The following is a 21,351-nucleotide window of genomic DNA, read 5'->3' as shown; positions in this document are numbered from 1 at the left end:
ATAACTTATGTATCAAAATTATTGATCTAGTTAACAGAAGATTGGTTAAGATTGATCATTTTGAAAAATATAAATTCGAAAGTGTAAAGTTTCAAGTCTAACTCGCGTTTTAAAGTAATACATAAGTAATCTAGATTAATTTTGTGCAAATGCAACTAAAAAGCACGTAGCCTCTTCTCTGTAACCAATGAAAAGACCAGAATATGTTGAAAGAGTCATACAAGGGGCAGTGGCGGATCCAGAAATTTTCATAAGTGGGGGCCCACTGACTGACTTTAGAGGGGGCCCGCTCCAGTCACGCTTCAGTGATTCCCTATATAAGTAACCAAATTTTTTTCCAAAAAGGGGGGGGCGGGCCCCCTGGCCCCCCCTAAATCCGCCTCTGAGGGGAAGGGTATCATGGTGGTGTGTGTTTAGCCAATACCACAGGTAGTCCAGTAAAGTAATATGAATTTGACAAATTGCCCAGTGATAAATATCAAATCGGCACACTAAATATAGAATCATATAGCATCATGCAATAACACTATTTTACTGTGAGCGGTATGATCAGCGTACTCTCACAGACACTCTTTTGTCACATATTATAGACTGAACCATGATGGCACGAAAACAAGATAAGAATTTAGTGTAAAAAGACTAGACAAATTTTGGCCTGAGTGAAACAAGAAAAATAGTAGCTCTTCAAAGGAGGGAGCTGAACCTGTGACCTTAAAATCCGCCTCTGAAAAAAAAAACCGATTGTAAAACGAACTGAATGTCATCAGTAGACAAGGTAGTCTCCTTACAGCAAAGTTTTTAAGTAAAAGACCTTTGAAAGTTTCCCGGCAACTTGAGAACGAAAGGGCAGCATTGACAACCTTACGTCCAGTACCGAGTCTTCTCAAACATTGTATAAAGTCATAAACAATGTCTAGAGTTAAACCAATGCTCATGTTCTAATTTCACATACGACTGAATTTAAAATACTTACCTAGACAAACTGAAGAACCGATTAACAGTTACTGTATTTTTCCTATTTGAAACGTTATTTTCAAAACATATTCCCGAATTGAAAAAGACACAATACAATGCAATGACATAATTACCTTTTCTGATACATCCTGAATAACTTTGTCCAGTTTTACCGTTGGTATTTCCTATAGTGTATTTACTGTATATTTCTGGTTCGGTTTGGTGTGTATAAATCAAAAAGCTTTCGAAACGGGGAATTTTTTGATGACGCAGGTTTTAATTTTCGAGTCGTTTCATCGATTTACAAATAAAAAAAAAATTTGACAGCATAAACTGAGGCGTCATTTCAACTGTTCATGTCATTAAATAACAACCAACTGTTACAGAGCCCGCCTGTACTCAAGAAATTCCGGAGTGCATTTGATGACACCGTCCGGGAATGGTTTTTAATTTAGAAGTTGGGAATTTCCCTAAGTAAAATTATTGGATCAACTGTGACTCGAAGAAGGAAGTAGCCTGTAGCAGCCGATTTCCAAGTAATTTAGCAGAAATTTTCAAATTAAGGTGAGGCCTTTAAATAAAATTTACAAATATCAAAACATGTTTGATCTACCAATCTCGAAAGAGCTTTGGTAAAGTTTGAATAACGTGTTTAAACCAAGCATGTCAGACGTAAATTAAAAAATGAGGAGTGGGTTCATTGCACTTATCCATATGCAGTGTGCAAAACTAGATGACAGACCTTAAAACATTGCATTATATTACTATATTTATTAAAGCAAGTTAATTGTTATATATTATACCAACTTTATTTACTTAAATATATAATATTGCAAGGTCATGTCTATTGAGTATTGTTTCTTTAAAAAAAAACTTGCTTGAAAATTGATAATATATGCAGAAATCCTAGAAATTCCCATTATTTTAACCAACCAATCAGTTTGACTGTCATAACAGTAAATTTTCCCAGAAAAGACAAATTATTACTTGGGTAAAATTAAAAAGTAAACATAACATTGAAACTTGTAGCTATTACAGGGGCAGGTGACCAAAGTCACAGAACACCACCACCTACTGAAGAAGAAAACATGGTTAATGCAAAAACTAATCCGTAACCCTTTTACCCACATTCAGCATGTTAAAGATTGTATGTTTCAACAAATCTTAGATAGTCCCCAGTTTTTGGTGTGGTTTGTGTTGCTTATTACTTCTCTTGTGGAAAATGTTGTGCTTTGGTTGTCATTTTCCTTTTTTAGTCATGCATATTGACATTGTCAGTTTGGAATGGAATTAATCATATCTATAATTGTTTTGTTTTAACACCATTTAGTCCTTTTTATCAAGGTTTAACATGTTTGAAATTTAGGAATGTTCAAAAAACATTTTTTAATGGGCATAAAACATTAAAGATTTTGCCATTTGAAAATGAAACTCCAACATGTCCAAGGAAGGATACATGTATGACTAAATTATTTTGATAATGTTCGTGGTAAAATTAAATGAAACTGGAACTTACATGTCATACATGTATATTTAACTCAACAAAAACAACCTATTTAAGCCACTATACATGTATAGTGTAGATTTTAATATTCTAAATAGTGTTCCATGGATATAATTTTTAATTAAACATCTGTTTAATTTGTTTACAACAGAAAATAGCGATACTACATACACATTGGTACATGTAAGGTAGTTTTAAAATAGTGAATTTGTAATTTAAAATTTGACGTCACAAGTAAGACTGTCTGCAAAGGCCAGATTTAGGAACAACATTCAGGTTGATATTGTTATTGACTGCTCGATCTATCATTGCCTAACGTGACGGTACCCAAATTGCACCTATTTTGACAGTTTTTTCAACTATTTTTTTATGATCAAGACAAAAAGCTCCATTTTGTGTTTATCTTGGATCTCAATCCATATGGAATCATAGAAAAATTGGTCTGAACTAACCTCCAAACCATCAATGCAATGATTCTGTAATGAGAAGTAACCAAATTGCATCCATGCTTAAATTTGCATAGTCAAAAGTCGAATAACAGACATTTTGTTTATTTTTTTTCAAATATTTTGAACAATTGGATAATGGTCCATGCTTACTCTTCATTTTTTAAGAAATGGATACTTGAAACATATTGTACATTTTGTATTTGCTAATTTTAAAAAGGAGACGTTTTGATGACATCGCATGGTGACGTTTCGGTTCATTTTGCTTTTTCAGTAAACACTTCATCTGTTGATAAATACTGTGAACGTTTTGAGTATATCTGAATATATTTTACCTATGTTGAAAGACGTGCATAGTATCAAATCATAAAAATACAAATTGATTAGTCTCTAGGAAATCTTACAAGATTTCTGCTGCTATTTTTGCTAAATAGGTGCAATTTAGGTACTCGGTGCAATTTGGGTACCGTTACGTTATAGGCTTACATGTACATGCTAAACAGCTAATCTTTGAAATTAAAAAAAAATTAAAATACTGCAAACATGGCAAAGAAACATTGTTTCATGTTTAATTTATATATATATATATATATATATATATAAGTACATAATATTAAATAATGTGAATTTGTGGTTTTATCGGGGAAAAAAGTGGGTCATGCCAAGAAAAATAAAAAAGTTATGTACAGTGTAACCCTGAAGTCAAAACAATATTTTTTTCTACTTTGTTTGTTGCATTTGCTAGTCCACTCCACTTCCAGTACATTGTATTAAAACACAATATCTTTCCACTTTGCTTGTTTGAAAACCCCAAAAGATGCAAGATTTTTTTTAAATCTAAATATATGCTTCAATTCAGGATAAACTTATAATCAAACAGAAAAAATTCAGGAAACAATGCACTATTTTATTTCACTCCATGTTTTGACATGCTGGATTGCTGCTGAAATTGGAATCGTAATACAAAACTGGTTCCTGCATTCTTTTAAAAGTGATATACCATTAAAGGTAGCTTACTTAACTATTAAAGTTATTTAGAAAAAAACCTACATGATACATACCAGTGATATTGTTTGCCTCAAATAACAGCCGAAATTCAGCCTTTTCCCCTAGAGAAAATTCCCAATTACTAAAAAAAATGGCTTAAAATTCCTCCCAAAAAGGTCTACATTTTCCCCAAACAGTGATGGCATTGGTAGTAATGTTTGTTAATATCGCATTCATGTTATTATTTTGATATTATAAAGCACTTTTGAGATCCAGTTTTCTGATCAGAATCATCATGGTGTTTGTAACACGTGGTTTTCAATGTATTAAGTACCATCATTGCTTTTGTTTCTTTCACCTCTCTGAAAAGTACCTTCTGGGTTGAAAATGTCTGACAACCAAAATATACATGAAAAAAACAGTGCAAAAAAGATCGCAAAGGTCAGCAAAAAATCGGAGATGTGTTTAGAATAATATTTCCCAATTTCAATAAAAAATATGCATTTTTCCCAATAAAAAACAGTAGAGGTAGTTTTGAAAAAAAGACAACAATATCACTGCATACTGTTGATAGGTGAGCACTTATAAAAGGGTAGGTGGGGAATCTCTAAACCTAATTATCTTTTTACCTTATCATGCTTATCTATAATTCTATTCAATTCCATTTTGTTAGAACATTTATTGTATTTGTATAATAGATGTTAAATCATGTAAATTTGATTGACAAAATAACCTTTTAAATTGAAAACTTGAAAACACTTAATGGGGTTCGTGTTGTTTATTCTTCAGTTTTCTATGTTGTGTCATGTGTAATATTGTTTGTCTGTTTGTCTTTTTCATTTTTAGCCATGGCATTGTCAGTTTATTTTAGATTTATGAGTTTGACTGTCCCTTTGGTATCTTTCGTCCATCTTTTTTAATGACTCGGATAATTTTTCATTCAGACAGTTGCATGTTTTTTAAGTGTAGATCAGATAAAATGTAGCATATGAAAGTGCAGATTATAAACTTCCTTTTATGCCCCACCACAAATATACATCTTTTATGCCCCACAACAAATATACATCTTTTTATGCCCCACCACAAATATAAATTTACTATAATTTGATCATACTACTGTAAATATTGTTCCAATTTTGCTTATTTTACATATAGAAACGGGACATGATGGTACATAGACATATAGAGGGATTTTGGTTTATATTATGATTTGGTCTTATACATTTGTACATGTAGGTACATGTTCATATTTATTAGAAACTTAAGTGAAATTTCACTTGTGTGTGCAGTTCTCTTGTGTTGTTTTAAGTTTTTCAGCAACATATTGGTACTATTGTAACCTGCATTTCACACTCAAGTGATAGTTGTTAAAACTTTGGTACAATGTATGCATGTACATTGTGTAATTTTACATGTAATACATACATATACTGTAACCATCAATGGCCTTTGTTTGTTATTATGCTCTTTAGTAGGAATGTTTTCTCTTTGAGACATTCCCTTTTCTATTCTCTTTCTATATATTCATAAACAATAATTATACTGACACTCAGTCCTCTTTTAAAAATGACATAAAAACTGTTCTGCAACAATTTGGTCACTACACTCTCATTTTATACATGTCATACCTGGGTGATTTTCTGTTGGTTAATTGTTACAGAGGATGACCGTTAGGTCATTCCGATGTATTGTTATCCCCTAAATTTCCATTATGCAAATAAGTTTTGGGTATGCGGACATCATCGAGTACAAAATAACATTCGTTATTGCTTGCTATATATATTCATTTCTTCAATGAATACTCATAAAATAATGTTTTTAGAACTTAATTTGATAATATTAAAATGTTTTATATGTATGTAAGTAAAAATCATTAATATCTATGCAGACGTATAGACAAATTGTGTTAACGCATGCACATGCGGAAGAATATCTCAAGAACAATTACAATCTCCTATAAAGGAGGTGAAGATTGTATACAGATACATGCTGAGTTATTGGTCCTGACTCTCTCATTTAGGCGGGAAAATATGAATGCTGACTCAAATTATCTATTAGAAAATCGAATTATTAACGAAGAGTGTCCACCATGCACTTGCACTGCAAAATTAATAATTAGTAGAATATAGTAATATACATATGGATGAAAATTATTTACATATACATGTTGTATACATGTAACTGTTATCAGGGACATTCTATACTGAGTATAGAATGTAACTGTTATCAGGAACATTCTATACTGAGTATAGAAAGTCCCTGCTGGAATGTATAAATATTAATATAATATAAACCAGAGTACATGTATATTGATTAGTATCAATATATATATAATAGTTATAACGGTGATGTTGAATTCCCTTTCATCATGTTCATTTATTTATCTTCCACTACAAGAACTTATCTCTGAAAAATAAATACATCTGTGCATTAACCTCACTTTCAGGTATAAAGATGCAATTTTTTTTTTGAGACAAGTGCTTGTGACCATCAAGAAGAACTTGCTGTCATCCGATGTTCAGTACTTCAGTCCTTTGATTAAACTTATACATGTTATACATCAATAAAAACTGTTTATTCATTATTATTCCTGCGATACTAATTTTTGTGAATTTCATACTATAAAACCATTAAAGTACATATATTTTACTTAATTTTCATTTAAAACTTTAGAGATAATTCAAAGCAGCTGATTTACACATAGAGTGCTATAAACTTTATTTTGTTAATTTTGAATAACATTAATTCCTTATTCATTAAACATTTACCATGTTTTTGTCAATTATCTTATAATTATCATCAATCATTGATAAAAAACAACTGTAATCTGATTTAAAGCTGTATGTATTGTGGCCAATGTTCACATATATGCCAAGAACTTTTTTGCACTAAACATTTTTCTATTGTGACAAATGAACTCTTTGTTTGGAAATAAACTTTCTGAGAGATCTATGTCAACGCTGAATATAACTGGTCTGGTAAAAGTTTGCTAGTATGACAGAAATGTATTTTTTCATATATCTCTCTACTTGTTATTAATCTATATCTTTGTGTGTGTCAGGTTGTCTTACATGTAGTTTATCCAGAGAATGGCAGTCGGGATTGTGACCATAAAGGGCATCTGGTGATCTCTAGATGTTGTAGCTTTGTTATCTTGTATTGTTGGACAGCTGTCTTGTTGAAATTTACAGCACTTAGCATTGTAATACGATTTTTATTTGGAAATTTTCTTGATAAATGATATTGGTACATGTACTTCCTATATACAAGGTGATAGGACGTGCCGGGTAAATAGGTCACTTTTTTAAGATTAAAAATATGTGAATAGGTCTGGAAAACTATCAGAAATATGTGATAAAGTCAATAAAATTCTTATAACTTCTTTGTCTGTCATCTTTCTTGGTGTTCCTGGCTGTTTTTATCAACCATTTTTTTATACGACCGCAAAATTTGAAAAATTTTTCGTCGTATATTGCTATCACGTTGGCGTCGTCGTCTGCGTTGTCGTCGTCGTCCGAATACTTTTAGTTTTCGCACTCTAACTTTAGTAAAAGTGAATGGAAATCAATGAAATTTTAACACAAGGTTTATGACCACAAAAGGAAGGTTGGTATTGATTTTGGGAGTTTTGGTCCCAACATTTTAGGAATTAGGGGCCAAAAAGGGCCCAAATAAGCATTTTCTTGGTTTTCGCACTATAACTTTAGTTTAAGTTAATAGAAATCTATGAAATTTTGACACAAGGTTTATGACCACAAAAGAACGGTTGGGATTGATTTTGGGAGTTTTGGTTTCAACAGTTTAGGAATTAGGGGCCAAAAAAGGGCCCAAATAAGCATTATTCTTGGTTTTCGCACAATAACTTTAGTTTAAGTAAATAGAAATCAATGAAATTTAAACACAATGTTAATGACTACAAAAGGAAGGTTGGTATTGATTTTGGGAGTTTAGGTCCCAACAGTTTAGGAATTAGGGGCCAAAAAGGGACCCAAATAAGCATTTTTCTTTGTTTTCGCACCATAACGTTAGTATAAGTAAATAGAAATCTATGAAATTTAAACACAAGGTTTATGACCATAAAAGGAAGGTTGGTATTGATTTTGGGAGTTTTGGTCCCAACAGAATAAGGGGCCCAAAGGGTCCAAAATTGAACTTTGTTTGATTTCATCAAAATTGAATAATTGGGGTTCTTTGGTATGCCGAATCTAACTGTCATGACTGTGTATGTAGATTCTTAACTTTTGGTCCCGTTTTCAAATTGGTCTACATTAAGGTCCAAAGGGTCCAAAATTAAACTTAGTTTGATTTTGACAAAAAATGAATCAGTTAGGTTCTTTGATATGCTGAATCTAAAAATGTACTTAGATTCTTGATTATTGGCCCAGTTTTCAAGTTGGTCCAAATCGGGGTCCAAAATTAAACTTTGTTTGATTTCATCAAAAATTGAATAAATGGGGTTCTTTGATATACCAAATCTAACTGTGTATGTAGATTCTTCATTTTTGGTCCTGTTTTCAAATTGGTCTACACTAAAGTCCAAAGGGTCCAAAATTAAACTTAGTCTGATTTTAACAAAAATTGAAATCTTGGGGTTCTTTGATATGCTGAATCCAAAAATGTACTTAGATTTTTTATTATGGGCCCAGTTTTCAAGTTGGTCCAAATCAGGATCTAAAATTATTATATTAAGTATTGTGCAATAGCAAGTCTTTTCAATTGCACAGTATTGCGCAATGGCAAGAAATATCTAATTGCACAATATTGTGAAATAGCAAATTTTTTTTTAATTAGAGTTATCTTTCTTTGTCCAGAATAGTAAGCAAGAAATATCTAATTGCAAAATATTGTGCAATAGCAAGATTTTTTTTTAATTGGAGTTATCTTTCTTTGTCCAGAATCAACTTAAATCTTTGTTATATACAATATACAATGTATATTCACTTTTTACTACCAACTGATAAATTAAAATAATCTTTACCATTCAGTGATAACAAGCAGTTTTTTACATCTTAATATTTTATGATGTATTTAAATGAGTAGTTATTGTTGCAAACTCCATTAGAAATTTTAATTGAGATTAGTTTTGGAATAAGGGAAAGGGGGATGTGATTAAAAAAATTGGGTTCAATTTTTCTCATTTGAAATTTCATAAATAAAAAAGAAAATTTCTTCAAACATTTTTTTGAGAGGATTAATATTCAACAGCATAGTGAATTGCTCTAAGAGAAAACAAAAATTTTAAGTTCATTAGAACACATTCATTCTGTGTCAGAAACCTATGCTGTGTCAACTATTTAATCACAATCCAAATTTAGAGCTGAATCCAGCTTGAATGTTGTGTCCATACTTGCCCCAACCATTCAGGGTTCAACCTCTGTGGTCGTATAAAGCTACGCCCTGCGGAGCATCTGGTTTCTTTTGGCACTTTGGTATTCCACTCTTACATTACATACCATTACAGACCACATGAAACCCGAGCAATATGGGAAAAGGTTACATTTTCACCTGCACAATATATGAAAAGGTATACATTTTAAACATCTAAATTATATGAAAAGGGTGGGGTAACAGAACCCCAGCGGCACCCCCTATCAATTAATATATTAAATATTGAAGTAGCCCTCCCCTTTGCGGTCTCATTGACAGTAATTCTGAAGTGGATTATATTTTAAACCATTATAGTAAACATGTACATGTATACATATTTGTTCATGAACATGTAATTAAGAGATATTAATTGCTTGCAGTTAAATTTATAAATAACGCTCTACTAACAGTAAAACTGTAACACGGGCAGTGTGTCATATAGCAATGTGTTACATAATGTACATGTACATGTATGTGTAATGTTTCATCTCAGATATGTGTCAGTGGAATGTGTCATTCCTTGTGTATGTTTGTGAAATACCACCACCTTATACATTGTAAATGATGTTCATGGAAAGGTTAAGTTCGGTAAGGGTTAAATGCATATGAAAAACTCTGGAAATTTATTTGAAAGTTTCTTTTGCTGATATCAGTGAAAACATGGTGTTTGCTTTTGATTTTCTGACAAATTCTGTGACAATTAAGATCTGAATGTTTAACCCGTCTGATAATTTATTGAATATACAGTATTTACTAAGAGATATTTAAGAATGAATGACCCTCAAACTCCACTCCAGTAGTCACTTGTAAAAATTACCAGCAAATCATGACAAGAATAGTTAGGCCATATGCAAGTGGTGCACTCTTATGTATTTGCATTAAACATGGCAGATATATACCTTTCTGGGCAAAAACTTGCAAAAAGGCTAGTATATCCTTCCTTTGGGAAACAGCAATAGCCCAGTAGTCAGCACTTCTGTGCTAACATGAATTATCATTGATATGGTCGTATTCATAAATTAACTAGATACAAAAAATTTCAATTTTAGAAATACTAATATAAGGCTTTTCTACCTCAGGTATATATTACCTTAGCTGTATTTGGCAAAACTTTTAGGAATTTTGTCATCAATGCTCTTCAACTTGGTACTTTATTTGACCTTTTAACTTTTTTGGATTCAAGAGTATCTAATGAGTCTTATGTAGAGGAAATGCAGTTCTTGCATGAATACAAAATCTTATCCTGGTATCTATGATGAGTTTATTTACATTGTAGGTCTTTCTGTGGTTTGTGACATCTTTTGTTTCACAGAATAATCAATTTATAAGTTAATTTAAAGTTGATTAAACTTATACTGAGTGCCAATGAAAACGCAACACTTGGTTTTTCAAAATTAATAATAATATTAATTTATATTAGAAATGATAATCTTTTAAAATAAATTGTTCTTGAAAATTAACAATTTTAACAATACCGCTACATTGACAACAACACTTAAGTAAACTGCATCTTTTATTGTCGACATGTTTCGCCGATTAGATCGGCTTCATCAGGACAAAGTATACAAAATTAGAACCCCTGAAGTACAAAAAAACGGTATCATGTATGTGACGTCATAATTGTCCATTGTTGACGTTGCTATGGGATACTCTATATCATTATGTAATGTTGAACAGAAAATGAATCAAACATGAAAAGAGGACTACATTCCTACAACAGGACGGCCAATATATCAAGATTTATATGTACCATCATTCTGTGCCATCAGAAAATTAAATGTAAAATTATTTTAGTGTGAAACCTTAAAAAGGATCTTTCAAAAATAAATGGAGATGACACAAAACAGCCAAGATAGATTTCCAGTACTATTTAAAACCTGCAGGAAATTAAAGTTAAAAGAAGTAAGATACAAAGAACATAAATCCTTCCCACCACCATTTCCAGTTCAACCAACATTGCCAAGAAATTTTGCGACAGTAAACCACTTTACGGCATTCCCGACGCGATTGGAAGTAGTACCTCCGGCCAAAGGGAACCCAGTCGAAGTGGTAGGGGTGTGCCCTATAAGTGTTGTCCAAATTAGGAAGAAACTTTATAAAACTGTACACTGACATTGTACTTACATTCATGTTACACAAATTTAATTTCTATTTAAAAACACATTTTATTTATACACTTACCGTTATAATAGTTTACAACCATTTTAAAGATAAAGACAATTCGAAAAATTATAGATTAACTCTAAAATTTAGTAACTTCATTTGCATTGTACTATGTTTGATTCATTTTCTGTTCAACATTACATAATGATATAGAGTATCCCATAGCAACGTCAACAATGGACAATTATGACGTCACATACATGATACCGTTTTTTTTGTACTTCAGGGGTTCTAATTTTGTATACTTTGTCCTGATGAAGCCGATCTAATCGGCGAAACATGTCGACAATAAAAGATGCAGTTTACTTAAAAGTGTTGTTGTCAATGTAGCGGTATTTGATTTTTTTATCTGACAACCCTGCATACCATCTGGTATCCACTTAAGGGAACTCTACCAGCACAAAACATAAGAGGCGTTGGTTCAGCAGCTCTTTATTAATTTTAACAATAGTTCGATATCAAACAAAAATGTTTCATTGTCATCTTTCGGGCGCAATTGGTAAACAAAACATCCAATGTGGAATCATCAATTCACAGTCCTAACAAAAAATGTTACAACCTGTGGTGCTGCGAAATCTCAACAGCGCTTTGGAATTGATCATCCCGGATCCCGAGGAATGTTATTCCACTTGTCCCGCAAAGTAAACTCAAGCTGACTTTATGATATTGGTGATGGTTTTAATCGTCTAAACCATATCAAATCTGATGCAAAATTTGCTCGATCAGACCAAAATCCGGCGAAAAGCATGTCTTATGGCCAAGGAGGGTGCCAAATGTCTATGTAACCACCACTGATGGTTTTTGTACATAATGAATGATTTTTGGTCTACAGAATTCGATGTATACTCCAGACGGCAGTTTAGATGTCACTAAGGAAAGACTGTGGTGCACTTTAATAATTTTTTGCACAAATGGTGCTTTACTGAAATTGCTCCAAAGTTTCTACCATGACCATCATTGAACTCTCGTGACCTTTGGACTGTTAAAGACCAAATGTATCGGTCTTGCTGAGCATTTCTCATCCCCCGGGATATTGTTTATCATTAAATGATCCATTTTGGTTGAATTTGTGGATGATTTGGGTTATTGTAGAGGCTACAACTTCAGTCTTCTTGTAATTGTTTGCAGTGAAAGGCTTCATTTGGTCATGCCCAAAACTGCATGTCGCTGGTTGTCATAAAGTCCTGGCATTTACTCAGATGTTTATTGCAGTTTCTTAACAATAAGGTCGTGAAATTTCATGACATTAGCAAGGCTTTAAATGACCTAATCGTGAAAATGGTGCTTATGTTGAAAAGCAGTAAACTCGGATTATGTCCATTCAAAATAATCTTTACTTCGCATTTGTTCCAAAAAACACTCAACCTTTAAGTTGTCGACAATTGTCTTAAAAGTCATTTTCAACCAACTATAATAAGTTCTAATATAAATAAAATAAAAATTATAAGATTTTTTTTGAAAAACAAAAGTGTTGCATTTTCATTGGCACTCAGTTTATCTACAAAAATGTTAATTGTAACCTTAATAAACTTGTATGAAAATTTATATAATTTTTAGTACAGGAAGGCAGTCATTAAGCTTATGGCTTCCCTTGATAAAGTACAATAAGTGAAGTAAGTGGAACTTTATAGATCTATGCTACAGACTATGGAGTTCATTAAATATAGGTCACTGGTCAAAGAATATGTTGTTTATATGGAGTTTTTTTTTTATGTACCTACAAAAAATATGGAAGCATACTGTAAATTCCTTATTACTCTGACATGGGACATCAATTATAGTGGGTCTATACTCTGACATGGGACATCAATTATAGTGGGTCTATACTCTGACATGGGACATCAATTATAGTGGGTCTATACTCTGACATGGGACATCAATTATAGTGGGTCTATACTCTGACATGGGACATCAATTATAGTGGGTCTATACTCTGACATTGGACATCAATTATAGTGAGCCTATACTCTGACATGGGACATCAATTATGGTGGTCTATACTCTGACATGGGACATCAATTATGGTGGGTCTATACTCTGACATGGGACATCAATTATGGTGGTCTATACTCTGACATGGGACATCAATTATGGTGGGTCTATACTCTGACATGGAACATCAATTATAGTGGGTCTATACTCTGACCTGAGACATCAATTATAGTGGGTCTATACTCTGACATGGGACATCATTTATAGTGGGTCTATACTCTGACATGGAACATCAATTATAGTGGGTCTATACTCTGACCTGGGACATCAATTATAATGGGTCTATACTCTGACATGGAACATCAATTATAGTGGGTCTATACTCTGACATGGGACATCAATTATAGTGGGTCTATACTCTGACATGGGACATCAATTATAGTGGGTCTATACTCTGACATGGGACATCAATTATAGTGGGTCTATACTCTGACATGGGACATCAATTATAGTGGGCCTATACTCTGACATGGGACATCAATTATAGTGGGTCTATACTCTGACATGGGACATCAATTATAGTGGGCCTATACTCTGACATGGGACATCAATGATAGTGGGTCTATACTCTGACATGGGACATCAATTATAGTGGGTCTATACTCTGACATGGGACATCAATTATAGTGGGTCTATACTCTGACATGGGACATCAATTATAGTGGGTCTATACTCTGACATGGGACATCAATTATAGTGGGTCTATACTCTGACATGGGACATCAATTATAGTGGGTCTATACTCTGACATGGGACATCAATTATAGTGGGTCTATACTCTGACATGGGACATCAATTATAGTGGGCCTATACTCTGACATGGGACATCAATTATAGTGGGCCTATACTCTGACATGGAACATCAATTATAGTGGGTCTATACTCTGACATGGAACATCAATTATAGTGGGTCTTTACTCTGACATGGGACATCAATTTTAGTAGGTCTATACTCTGACATGGGACATCAATTATAGTGGGTCTATACTCTGACATGGAACATCAATTATAGTGGGAATTATAGTGGGTCTATACTCTGACATGGGACATCAATTATAGTGGGTCTATACTCTGACATGGAACATCAATTATAGTGGGTCTATACTCTGACATGGGACATCAATTATAGTGGGTCTATACTCTGACATGGGACATCAATTATAGTGGGTCTATACTCTGACATGGGACATCAATTATAGTGGGTCTATACTCTGACATGGGACATCAATTATAGTGGGTCTATACTCTGATATGGAACATCAATTATAGTGGGTCTATACTCTGACATGGGACATCAATTATAGTGGGTCTATACTCTGACATGGGACATCAATTATAGTGGGTCTATACTCTGACATGGGACATCAATTATAGTGGGTCTATACTCTGACATGGGACATCAATTATAGTGGGTCTATACTCTGACATGGGACATCAATTATAGTGGGTCTATACTCTGACATGGGACATCAATTATAGTGGGTCTATATTCTGACATGGGACATCAATTATAGTGGGTCTATACTCTGACATGGGACATAAATTATAGTGGGTCTAGATGAACCACAAAATTAAATGTTTTTAAGTCCACATTTTCTATTGGCTTGTATGCAGACTTTGGAAAAAATCTAGTTTGTTCCTCAATCCATGAAAATTGGTACCCACTTATGTAAATAAATGACATCACAGTAATACATTTGCTGTTTCCTATTCTTGGATCAGGCCACCCAGTGATTTATAAAGCATTTGATGAAAAGTCGGACCACACAAGTGCAAAAATATAATAGTATTCAATATTGATTGAAAGTTACTTTTATGAATTATCATAAATGTTATATAATATATATAAATTGATAGTCATTTGATGGATAAAATGGTCGCTATTCATTGATTTTATACACAAGTTTTCAATTGAGTCTTTAAAGTGTTTGACTTTATTCAAACTCATACAGGTAGTGATTGTACATGACATTGTATATACATGTGATATGTATAGATTTAGTTATTCAAATTACATGTAGTTTTTTAATTTTTAGGTGTTTTTTTCTGTTGTGTTACTTCCTGGTTGAGGATAATGTAAAACAAATCAACTCCTTTTAATTCATTAAATAACAGTCTCTGAGAATAATTTGTCTCCTTGACAATAGATACTGCTATGATTCTGACACAAAGTATAGAACTTTAGTATGCATTAATTATAATCCACATTTCAAACTTGAGAAACTGCTAATAGTTTTTTTTTTATAGAAAACAATTTAAACATGGCTTTTGTAAATTATTAAGATTTTCATTAAGGTTTTTCATACAGAAAATAAACTAGGTTATCTAGATCTGTACACTGAGTAACTTAGGATATGTTTCTGATTTTATAATTTAATGACCTTCTATTGAAAAACATGCTATCATTAACATTTTAGGACTTTAAATGAATACTAGCTCTGTTATAAAGGAAGATAACTCTTGAAGAAGCAAGAAAATTATATTTTAACAGACAAATACACTGATAATGAGAATTCAGAGTTACATGTACAATTAAATGTATAAATTTAGAGTTATGACTTATGGCATTAAATGTATAATAAATATGGTTGAGGATGATCATGATTAAATATTAGAGTTGATTTATTCTCTGCATCCATATGTAACAGCCACATATTGACCTGTCCTTTATAAATATAAGGCCAGTTTATTTGTGGAGAAAACATCTTATTTTTATCTATACTTCCTGATTAAGTACGAAAGGTAGTAGACCAATAAGATAGACTTCCTCATTGCAAAGTAAATATATACTTCATTCAATAACGTAAAATATATTACAATGACATGTTAACCAGAATGATTAAAATAAATTTGATTAAAAATGGAGAAAATAGTTAAAAACTTAATGTGGATTTCCATTTGCATGTTTATTAAATTTAAGGTTTGGCAGAATTGTTTATTAGCAGAAATTAAGCATGAAGATTTTTTTCAACATGTTGTATTATAACATTATCAGAATAAATACATGTGATATAATTTACAAGAGCATCTGATTTCATATCTGGTTATTGTAGCAATTAATTGAGAGTTAAATTTATCATCATGATCATGTTTTAAATTTGGTAAGGAGGGAATATTGATTTAGAACAAATGTGAAATGGAACTAAGGATTTTTGTTAAAGGGGAATGCTACATTTTTGAACACTTTTGTCAGTTTTCTTTACAAATCAAAACTATGTGGATTTAATAAAGAATTTTGTGTAAATAGTATGGAAGACTCATCTTTGCTTCAGAACTATGCAATAACAGAGAGTTTTCTACTTAGTACTTCAGTTTTCTAGCTTGTGAAGTTATTAAGCAGTATGAAATTGCATTCCTTTTAGCCAATTGATTGTTTCTTAGTTTTAATTGGAAAAAGTCATTTGTTACTTAATAAATCACATAAAGAAGTGTCAAATGCATCCTCAAGATTAAAGTATAAAAGGAGAGGATGTTATTTTGTTTTAAAAAAAAAAAAAAAATATAAATAACAATGTTAAAGGAAGAATGCATGTGACTTTCTGTTTTTCAATCAAACATTGATTGGTCATTTATTTGGCCAATCAAAATGTGAGTTAAATTTGTACAGGGAACTCAACTTCTGTTCACCTCTAGTGTTTCCTGTATTTTTTAATCAATGGATATAATACTGAATCTGCAGTATTGTATTTTTGTCAATTGCAATGAAATACAAATCACTCAAGGGGGAATTTCCTTATATAAATGAAATAATAACAATATGATAATCAGAGAGATCTTTTTCTAGCAGAAATACTCTCTTTTGTACCCCCTGTTGACAGAATTGATATTCAGGGTCATATTAGAAGTTTTCTTGCAAAAAATAAAGATGAAAGTTTACACTGACATACTTGAAGGCTGTTTTATTCAATTATAGATTTTTTACAAATATTTGGAAAAGTAGGTTGTAGTGATCCGATTCCTGTTAAATTAGTTGGCTGTTTAAATCATCTTTAAAAGAAATATTTCTTTGATTGTTTCTTTATAAGTATTTGTTATGTGAAAATTGCATAACATGGCTACATTATATGGATTGATAACATCTGTCATCTGTTTGGATTTATAATGGTTACTTTCATGACTGAGTCAAGCATCTGCTACAAGCAATACAAAAAATTTTTTTTTTTGCCAACATGATTTGCATATATGTGTCAGTCAACAAAAATCTTTAGGATTTAAGATTCTTAAGACATTCTTGAGGGGGGGAAAGTGTAATGTGTCTAATGACTGTTGTTGTTGTGTGTATTAGTGTGTCATAGTGTGGGCTTAATCCAGTAGTATTATCTGTTAAAGATGTTGGTGACATATTTGGGTACAATTTGTATTGGGACAATGTACTGTACAACCTTTGAAGAAAACTTCGAAGATCCTATATTACTGTTAGAATATTTATAAGTGCAATGACTTTTTGGGGATTGACTATACTTATTGATAACCAAAACCATAACTATGACTATTTATTTATTTTTAACACTAAACCTTCCTGTAAACATAAAATTGGGAATTACCTACTGAAGATTTTTTTGGGTGTAGACACCAACTTTCTGCATGTAGCTTCAGTATTAACAAATTGATCAAAGACATAATTGATGGTATGCAGTTGAAGCTAACCAAAATTAAGGTAAACATTATCACTGTACTAGTATACATATTTTTTAAGGGGCCAGCTGAAGGACGCCTACAGTTGCGGGAGTTTCTCGTTACATTGAAGACCCATTGGTGGCCTTTGGCTGTTGTCTGCTCTATGGTCAGGTTGTTGTCGCTTTGACACATTCCCCGCTTCCTTTCTCAATTTTATTTGCAATAGTTATGGAATTCTAAGTCTTTTTGAACTTTTAATGTGCATGTCTGCAATGCCACCACTGAAAAAAAACTAATTAGTTTTTAATGTCCAGCTTCAAATATAAGAGGCATACCAGGATAAGAACATGTAAGTTTAATATAACTAGAAACCCTGCTTTGTACAAGACCAACATGTTGAGCCTCATTTTCAAAGTGCTAGGTCACAGCCCTTAGGAAGCAGTTGTTCATTAAACATTATTTTGATTCACATCAGATCATGCAGTCTTTTCTCATGCTCCTGTATGATGTTTCTTTCAGTTCTCTGTTATTATTACATTCATGACATGTCTGAGCACTGACTAGTCCAGAGCATGGATCTATCAAATAAATTCATCACATTGCCTTAAAAATACACAATACATGTGCACTTGTATTTACATGTAAGATGAAAATTATAATTTTGAATCAGTTCTTGGAATTAATTTATGAATTTCAATATTACTTGGTATTGTTATTATATGGCTGAAGATTATATGATAACATTTGACCTTTATACAACCTTAGATTGTGATAAAATTATCACATTTGAAAAAAAAAAGATATCCTTATACTAAATTTATATTTGTGAATAATTGTTTTAATCTTAATAAGATTAAGTTAAAATGGAGATATTAAATGAGTATTTTTTTTATCAATAATTAAGTTATGATTTTCCTTACAAAAAGGATAATTCAAAAGTGTTGATTTTCTCATCCTTATATCAGTTTGAATGAACTGACTTTGCTTAAAATAGATGTTGAAAGTGGAAGTTGTTTGCTTAGAACTCTTGAAGTTGTATTGTTTTGTTGGATGTGGATGTGAAATGTAAGTTACAAGTATTTTGAAATTTAAGTGATCAAAATATAATTTCTAAGTAATTTTCACACGGTGAGCTTTTATTTGGATACTGTGGACTGTATAATGTATATTTCTATTTTAAATTAATATATATATTTAAAATATACTTATAGAAAATAATGGTATAATTGTAACCCATGATAAAACTTATTTGTACATACATTTATTAATTAAATTTGAAGAATTGACTAAGCCCATCCGTGTAATAAGACTTTTGTTATCAACTGCTTCTGATTCATATCAACTGCTTTCCTGTAACGTTAACGGCTGACATTTCGATGTTATTCTGCAAATTCCTGAAAATATACCCCACTGGTATGTTTCTTTGTGTAAAACATAACAAAGTTGGATACAAAAAAAATATTAGGAATCAGGAAATTATATTAAAAAATGCAAACCAATATATATTACAACAAAACCATTTTTTCAAAGTTTTGAAAATAGTTTTTGTCTGAATGTCTTCTGTTGAAATAAATGATAAAAAGAACATGACATGTCATTTTTCAAATCAGACCCCTTATCAGCCCATGCTCAAAATCATCCCTGTCGGCTCTAAGGCTGATATCATAACCTAGGGATGATATAGGGTCTGATATGAAAAATGACATGTTTAATCATATACAGTATGTACTGTTAACCAATTTGTGGGGTGGTTGAAGTTATTATGCTTTTTGAATTTTGGCTATTTTCATGTTTTAATGGTGAAATGTGTATCAGATATAAAAAAAAACAAGCTCTCACAGCCTTTAACTGTGTCATGTAAGTGAGACTAAAGAGATGTAATGCTTAAAGTCTTTCACCAATATAGTGATCATATCAGAGACAAAACATGTACATGTATACTAAAGTATATAAGTCTCTGATCATATTTTCTGAGATGAGTAAATATCAAGAATTGGAAAAGAAAAACCTCATCTTAGTTTGGTGTTTTATATATATATGTTTTGATATTTTTAAACAAGTCAGTGGTCAACATAAAAAAAATAATTAAGAGATGCATGGTAAAAAACAAATGTGAAAATTATGTTTTTAAGTTGTGCACAAATAAAACTTTAACATTGTATCCAATAAAGATTCATCCTGCTTTGCTCAAAATATGAAAGTAAGAAGTTGTTTTATGAGATTATTTTTCTGAAAGTTTAAATCAAAAGGGAAAAAAAAAAATTGTTCCTTTGAAATTTTCTGTGTCAGAAAAAATATATTTCCTTAATTTGCCTGCTTCAGATTCCTTCTCTGCCATGACTGCACACTTCAGATTCCTTTTCTGCCATGACTGCACACTTCAGATTCCTTCTCTGCCATGACTGCACACTTCAGATTCCTTCTCTGCCGTGTCTGCACACTTCAGATTCCTTCTCTGCCATGACTGCACACTTCAGATTCCTTCTCTGCCATGACTGCACACTTCAGATTCCTTCTCTGCCATAACTGCACACTTCAGATTCCTTCTCTGCCATGTCTGCACAAATATTACCTTTTGAAAAAGATTCTGTGATGAAGGTCAACAAAATGTTACTGCAATGTCACAAAGAATAAATTAAATGTGAGATAGATTTAATTGAAGACCACAAGTTCCAAAAAATTTTTAAAGGGATTTAATGTAAAGATTTTTTATGGTTTCAGGACTGCCATATTTGTATATCTTATGCATGATCATACCTATAAATAGTTTTAGTAAAGCAGAATTTTTTGAAAAAACATCTTTTTATCTGAATTCAAAGGGTATAAACAAAAGAAAATATAAGTAATTATTGAATAGAATTAAAACTTACAACATTATATGTTACATGGATGATTACAGTTATTGTTATGTTAAATTTCCTAATAGGAAGATATCTTTGAGGTCATGTTAAATGAAATTCCTCAAACTTGAATCAAATACGTAGAAGGATCGTTGATATCTCCTTTATTATTCATACACCTTTTCTGAATTCTAATGCATTTTCATAAACTGAGGTTCTGGTTGCAAAAGCAAAAGCAATGTTTAAGTTGTACTGCAAGTGAGTGCGTTATATTTAATACAAGCTATGATTAGCTCGACCTGATTGAAATTGACAACTAGGAAGTACAGTATATTATTAAACGAATGTTGGAATTTGTACAATCAATAAGGTAGTATATTATTCATTGCAATATTTCTTTTCATTTTAGCTTACTGGTGCTGTGAAATTTTTTTTCTTTGTCTTTGCATACATTTGATTGTTTTCTACAAGTAAAATTTTT

The 21,351-nt window shown here is 31.8% G+C and overlaps 1 protein-coding gene across 5 annotated transcripts in view; it reads left to right on the top strand.

Moving 5' to 3' along the window:
- Positions 1–1,379: 1,379 nt before the first annotated feature.
- The window catches only part of LOC143082926 (TNF receptor-associated factor 6-like), a 49,548-nt gene continuing 29,576 nt past the window's right edge, over positions 1,380–21,351 (top strand). For 2 of the 5 annotated variants that reach the window (XM_076258944.1, XM_076258939.1), the window contains exon 1: positions 1,380–1,518. The gene's annotated coding sequence lies outside the window, so the exon portion shown is untranslated. Of the gene's footprint in view, positions 1,519–18,012; positions 18,071–19,000; positions 19,096–21,116; positions 21,241–21,351 lie in introns of those variants that run through there. The other 3 variants (XM_076258943.1, XM_076258942.1, XM_076258941.1) reach the window with 3 other exon arrangements.

The sequence above is a fragment of the Mytilus galloprovincialis genome, chromosome 7, assembly GCF_965363235.1.
Source record: "Mytilus galloprovincialis chromosome 7, xbMytGall1.hap1.1, whole genome shotgun sequence".
NCBI lineage: Eukaryota > Metazoa > Mollusca > Bivalvia > Mytilida > Mytilidae > Mytilus > Mytilus galloprovincialis.
Note: the sequence above shows the minus strand (reverse complement) of the source record. Positions and strands in the feature narration are given on the sequence as shown.